This window comes from Balaenoptera ricei, chromosome 15 (assembly GCF_028023285.1).
Source record: "Balaenoptera ricei isolate mBalRic1 chromosome 15, mBalRic1.hap2, whole genome shotgun sequence".
Lineage (NCBI taxonomy): Eukaryota > Metazoa > Chordata > Mammalia > Artiodactyla > Balaenopteridae > Balaenoptera > Balaenoptera ricei.
The window spans coordinates 25,278,410-25,285,694 of NC_082653.1; the positions used below are offsets into that span (position 1 = coordinate 25,278,410).

The 7,285-nt window shown below is 41.6% G+C and overlaps 1 long non-coding RNA gene across 1 annotated transcript; it reads right to left on the bottom strand.

The window, feature by feature from the left end:
- Positions 1-2,799: 2,799 nt before the first annotated feature.
- On the bottom strand, positions 2,800-7,167 carry LOC132349584 (uncharacterized). Its single transcript, XR_009497707.1, has 4 exons — positions 7,035-7,167; positions 4,877-4,952; positions 4,505-4,626; positions 2,800-2,935 (listed from the first exon to the last, which is right to left on the bottom strand). It is a non-coding gene; the product is annotated as an uncharacterized LOC132349584 (long non-coding RNA).
- Between the last annotated feature and the right edge of the window lie 118 nt (positions 7,168-7,285).

The window sequence follows — 7,285 nt, forward strand, 5'->3', positions numbered from 1 at the left end:
TTGCTTTATGGATGCACTATTTTATACTATCAGAGGCAGAGGATGCTTATTGTTTTCAAAAAAATATTCTTCTGCTCTCTATATTGCCTCTGTTTTCCATTTCTATTTGATGCTGTCTTTCTTGGTGAAGGTTTATCTCAACTATCTGGTGATCCTTTGCTGTCCCTTCATATTTAAGAGTGAGTCATTACAAAGGTATTTGGAAGGTCTATGTTAGGCGGAAGAGTTTGTCAGTTGGTGGGTTTCATCACAGGTTGATAAAGTGGGGACCTATTTGTTTTGCTGGGAGACCCTCAAGTATCATTATCTATAGATATTTCTTCCGGGGTTATCCAATTTTAAGTTTCTCCCAAAATTAATCCTCTGCTCTCCTGCCTCGAGAATATAAGCCTTGCTGTCAGCATCCTTGGAGTGAAGTAGAGCAGGAAAGCTGGGCGAGTTTCATCATTCAGCATGTAGATATTCATCTGATCTCTGTTTTCAGTGTGGTATCCTCCTATCCCAGCCTCCTCAGCTATGACCTTTAGCTGTACCTGGTACCTCAGTCTGGAGCTTCTCTGATTCAATTTTTCACAGAATAAACCAGGGAGATAGAGGCGTAGTTGCCTAACTGAGCAGGATGAGGAAGGAGCCTGGTAGTTTAACTTCTTATATAGACTCTCCGCCAATCTCCCTCTTTTTGGCCCTTCACATATCTCTGCTGCTATAGTATCTGCTCCTTTCAATTCCTGATGTTTTAGTGTTCTGCAACATGAACCTGCTTGCCTCTCATTAGTATACCCCTCCCCAGTATTTGGAATTCAATTTTCTCGGCTCAACTTTCCATCTTCCAAAATGTTGCTGATATCCCTCATCTGCTGTTATCTTTCTTATTCCCTTTGTCCTTGTGGACTGATAACATTAAAAATATTAACTCAATGTCATTTTAGTGAATGGGGGAGAGAATAAGGATGAAGATGTGTTTAATTTGTCCATGTATACTGAGAATTGAAGGACTTTCAAGATGCTCACTCTTTCACTCCCATAAAAAAATGTCAGAACCAGAAAATTCAGAGATAAAATTCTGCTCTCATGAGGCTGATGTGGAAAACACATGGGTCTGAGAATTGCAGTACCTATTTTCAAGTCCTGCTATTATTATTTATTGGCTGGTTGATGTTGGTGTTAGGTAAGTTAAATTTTCTATCTGTTTCATCATCTGTAAAGTGGTGATAATTGTCCTTACCACAGTCTATCTTACTTGTAATGACTAAGTTAAGATAATTGATATAAATGTATGAATATATATCAAATATATAATATTTACCATTAACTCTATTACCAAGAGGCATAGTCAAATATATTTTGAGAAGCAGTGTAACAGTAGAAAGAGTATGGGCTTCAGAGTCACACAGACCTGCACTTGGTTGTATCTCTGTCATTCATTGTGTGATCCTGGGCAAGTGACAACCTCTCAGCTTTGTTTTCCCCGTTTATAAAACGAGTATGATGTTATTAACCTGACAACACTGTTGTGAGGACTAAATGAGATAATGCATGTAACACATCTGTTATAGGGCCTAACACTTATTAGGTACTCAGCAGATGTTCATTCTTCCTCTTATCCCCTTAATTTGGGACCAGCTTTATTATGTTCACATGAGAATCCTAAACTTGTATTTCCTCAATTAATGCTAAACCACATTAGTAATTAGGATCTTAGGTCATCAATAGCCCTCATAAAGGCTTTTTATTTGCTGTTTTCCCAGGACCAAATTATAAGTTGAGCAGCCCAAGTTGAAAGAGTTCAGCGTATATATCCTTTGAAGTGGTGACAGGTTATTGCTAAGACATCTTTAGGAATATTTTGTTATGAAATAAGACATAAAATTTGTAATGAATATTAAAGGAGATCAGGGACACTGGAATACTGGAACTACTACTCAAAAAAATTATCTTAAGAGTTATTCATTTTTTGGGTTTTTTTTTCTCTCTGATCCTTACATAAACCCAGAAGCTGGGAATGTTTTATTATCCTGTTTAAAGATGAAGAAATCAAGGCATGAGTGAAAAAGTGACTTGCTCAAGATTCATTAGTCATAAAGGAACAAGGAACTCCAACCTTGGTCTTTTGACTCCCTATTCAGTGGTCTTTTGAAAAAAAAATTCTGGTTAAATACACATAACATAAAATTTACCATCTTAACCATTTTTGTGTGCAACTAAGTACATTCACCACGTTGTGCAACCAGTCTCCAGAACACCTTTTATCCTGCAAAACTAAAACTCTATACCCATTAAACAACAATTCTCCATTCTCCCTCATCCCCCAGACTCTGGCAACCACCATTCTACTTTCTGTTTCTATGAACTTGACAACCCTAAGCACTTCATATAAATGGGATCATACAGTATTTACCTTTTTGTGACTGGCTTATTTCACTTAACATAATGTCCTCAAGTTTCATCCATGTTATAGCATGTCAGAATTTCCTTCTTTTTAAGGCTGAATAACATTCCATTACATGTATATACCACATTTTGTTTATCCATTCATCTATCAATGGACATTTGGGTTGCTTGCACCTGTTGGCTATTGTGAATAATGCTGCTATACATATAGGTATACAAATATCTCTTTGAGACTCTGCTTTCAATTTTTTTCAATATATACCCAGAACTGGAATTGCTGTATCATATGGTAATACTATTTTTAATTTCTTGAGGAACCACCATATTGTTTTTGGGAACAGCCATACACAGTGGCTGCACTATTTTACATTCCAACCAACAGTACACAAGGGTTCCAATTTCTCCACATCCTTGTTAACACTTGTCATTTTCTTTCTTTTTTTTTTTTCCTAATAGCCATCCAATTGGTGTGAGGTGGTATCTCATTGTGGTTTTCTTAAGAGTTTTGAAGTCTTCTGTAGAGAAGCCAAGACACTAAGTAACCCTGTAAATCACAACACAATTTACATCAAGATCCTACCAGATTTAACACACTGTAGGAGGCAACAGTACACATAGTCATTGCTTTCAAGGATTTTATAATCTAGCTGGAAAGAAAGGACATATGCACTTAAAAGTAAATAACAGGACTTCCCTGGTGGCACAGTGGTTAAGAATCTGCCTGCCAATGCAGGGGACACGGGTTCGAGCCCTGGTCCAGGAAGATCCCACATGCCGCGGAGCAACTAAGCCTGTGCACCACAACTACTGAGCCTGCGCTCTAGAGCCTGCGAGCCACAACTACTGAGCCCACGTGCTGCAACTACTGAAGCCCACGCGCCTAGAGCCTGTGCTCTGCAACAAGAGAAGCCACTACAATGAGAAGTCCACACACTGCAATGAAGAGTAGCCCCCGCTCACCACAACTAGAGAAAGCCCACATGCAGCAACGAAGACCCAACGCAGCCAAAAAAAAAGAGATAGATTTTGTACCTATCCTCAAGCACTTTATATACATTCTAGTAGTGAAGTGAGATTATTAAATCACAAGTAAGAAAAACAGACCAATAAATTAAACAAATTGTGGTAAGTGTTATGAAGTAAAGGGGAAAGAGGTGACTGTTGCAGTATCCAAGAAAGAGATGACTATCGCCTGGACCAGGCTAGTGGCAGTAGAGAAAAAAGTGGTTGGATTTGAGATTTATTTTGGACATTGAATCAATAAGACTTGATAATGAATTGGATGAAGAAAGTAAGGAAAAGGAAGGAACTGAGTTAACTCCTGAGTTTCTGACTTAAGCAACTGGGTAGAGAGCAGTGCCTTGTTAATTAAGATGAGGAAGATTTGCAGTGGGACATACCCAGAGTTCTGTTATAAACACAGTAACTTTGAGATCTCTGTAAGACAAGCAAATGAAAAGAAACAGGCACTTGGACATGTAAGGCTAGAATTCTGAGGAGAAGTTTGGATTGGAAATAATGGATTTGAGAATCATTGACATAATGATGTTATTTGGAGACAGTATTTCCATTAGACTAGATTCCTAAATCTCCCCATTGACACATTATCTCATAAGTCGTTTCTATATATGATTAAATAATTAAGAATTCATTTCTGTTGGTTTAGTTCTTAGAGGATAAACTATTCAAGACTTCTTTGGGTAAGGGGGCGGTGCTCACTATACCTCCTGTCTACCTCATCAACCCAAAGACAAATTTAATTTCAGAGTTACTAAATGCTTTTCATTAATATCTCAGTGACTTTCTCTTTTACTCATCAAAGCTAACTCGTAAAGTCCCCATGAAATGAATGAAAAGGATTGAATAGGTCTGGATTTCCCTGTGGATTAGAATTTCTTTCTTATTTATGTTTTCTGTAAGTTAAACATCACCTACAAGGATGTATGGGCTTGCTTAAGTAGACAGAGTACTGGACTAAAATCATGAGATCTGGGTTCTAGTTCAAGTACTGTCACTATTTAAAGTCATAGCCTCTATAGGCCTGTTTTTGTGGGTCAAGTGAAGAGACTAAGGAATATTTTAAAGCCTATGAAAACAAAATTCAGTAGCTTACTACTAGGAAGCTGGAGATCTGGGGTGGTGCTGAGCATCAGGAATGGCCCAGAGTGAAGATTCCAGGAGGCTGTTCCGGATTTCTCACTACTTTTTGTGGACTCCATAATTTGGCTTCTGTATCTATAAAATAGGAGAATGTCAATGATTTCCCTCACCATTATGAGAAGAAAATTAATAAATGTCTATATGTTTTACAGATTCCTGGATGAAACAGGTTAGGAAAATACAAATAACTATTGTGTTGATGTTCTTATTAGCTTAATCTAAGTACAATCTATCTCTTGGAAAACCTGGAAACACTTAGCTGCCATTGCTTTGTGACTTTTGCCAGCTCCCCAGGGAATCTTGGCTTTCCCAAGAAAACAACTACCTTGAGGGTAACCTGAAATCTCTGAAGAAAGTCTCTTGCAAGCAACCAGTTCAGGGAGGTCATATCTGGTACCATGCTGTAAAAGAAAATAAATCTTTTCACAAAAGTGGTCAACACTATTTGCTAATCAGACCAGCATTTCCCAAACAGGGAGTGGCAGTACAGCGAGGCCTCATTAAGGCTTTGTCTTTATTAATGTGAACTAACTTTGTTAGTGTGAACTAAGTAATTTAAGGGTGATTTCCTATGAGCTCCTCTCTGCCTCTATCATTTCTCTTCTACCTTTGTTTTTTCCCACTTGTCTTCTCTTTGTCTCAGTCTTCATTCTCCTAGTTGGATGGGCTTTTCAAAAACGTAGGCCACATTGTTTCCTTCTCTCCTCTTCAAGGCCTCCCCATTCAAAGTGATTTGGGGACTGTCATGCCCCAAATATTTGTTACCTCTCAGAGACCAGGAGAATACAAATGGTATTCACCAGTGGCTTTTGACCAGGGGTGATTTGGTAATGGCTGGAGACATTTTTGGTTGTCACAATTAGGGAAAGGGTGCCACTGGCATCTAGTGGATAGAGGCCAGGGATACTGCTAAACATCCTACACTGCACAGAACAGCCACCAATAACAAAGAATTATCTGGCCCCAAATGTCAAGAGTGCTGCTGTTGAGAAATCCTGGTATGCACAGATATCAGTAGCTGAAAATTACTGAGGAGGCAGTGTAGTCCCCTTAGGGATACAGATTCTCAAGGTGGTAAAGCAGCAGCCACTGGCATCAGATTGCCTGGGCTTGGATCACTCTCACTGAGCTATAAGCTCCTTGGAGGCAGGGACCTAATTTTACCTACCATATTTACATTAGGGACTAGTATACAATGGAGAGTACAAACTATTTGTGGATTGTCTCACACAGTTGTTTTGAGGCCCAAAGCAGGGAATATATACTAAGTGATATGAAGCACAGTGAGAGGGAGAAAAGCAGCTCCTGAATAGGGGGAGCTAGGCTGGTGTGATCAACTAGGATGTGCTGCCCTACTGAACATAAACAATTTCACAAAACACCAACATCAGACAAAGCCACTCTGTGACCATGATGGATAAGACAAAAACAAAACCACTCCATAAACATGTTTGAATACAAACAAACAAGAATACTGTCCCAACCACAAAAGAAAAACAAACAAACAAAAAGACCAAATATCCCCCTATCCTGGCTAACACGAGGGTTCTTCTCCCTTTTTAGATAAGAATTATTAAAATACCCCATCATAGAATTACCTTCACCTCCTAATAGCATTCAATCCAGAGAGAAGGCCCGCTTCCTGGAGCCCTCCTCCAAATTACCTAACACAAGCCCAAACCCTGTAAATTCTTTCCAGCACCCTCTTTCTGAGATGTCTCCCTGTGCCTCATGCTGTGCCTCCCCTCCTTACAAGGAGACAATAAGCTCAGGTTTTTGTTTAATTTATGGCTGTGTTGTGTCTTCGTTGCTGCGCTAGTTGCCGCGAGTGGGGGGCTACTCTTCATTGCGGTGCGCGGGCTTCTCAGTGCGGTGCCTTCTCTTGTTGCAGAGCACGGGCTCTAGGCGCCTGGGCTTCAGTAGTTGTGGCACGCAGGTTCAGTACTCGTGGCGCACAGGCTTAGTTGCTCTGCGGCATGTGGGATCTTCCTGGACCAGGGCTCGAACCCGTGTCCCCTGCATTGGCAGGCGGCTTCTTAACCACTGGACCACCAGGTAAGTCCAAGCCCAGCTTTGTTCAACTAGACAGGTGATCTCGGTGGTATTTGGCTGGAGGGCATTGACAATAGTGAGAGCCCCCTAAAGGGTAACTGCTATTATCATGCCTCAAGGGGAATTGCACCCGCAGCGTTCAAGCAGAGACTTCGCAAACAAGGATTTCGAGGTTTCGCGACAGAATGCCTCTTGCCAGGCCGCTTCTCCTCAGGGGACGTCTCCTCTCCCGTCTACAGGGAGGAGCCGACCTCCCAAGTTGAAATCCAGCCTGTTGAGTTAAATTTCTCGTGAAGTAAAACCCTTTAGTGAGGTATGCGCCTCTAGCTCCAACTTCGAGTTCCTGAAACACTAGAACACCCCAATGGGGCACGGTGGAGGGAGCAGCAGGGAAACGAGCCCCGACGGGTTCATATTACTGAGTGCCTTACCCACCGCCCTAACCCAGCAGAAACCGCCTCGAATTCACTCCGCAAGCGACGCAGAACAGCGCGGGTTCTCCACGCCTCCAAAAGCTGAGGTAAGAGCAACCCCCGGCAAAATCGAACCTTCCGTGCCGGCTTCCTCGACGTCGCGCACGCGCACGGGTCGCTGGGCGGCCGCCGCGCTAGCGCCCGCCTCTTCTAGGCGGACTACAAGTCCCGGCTTGCCTGTCGCCGCGGCGTCGCCTGGTAACTCGCGC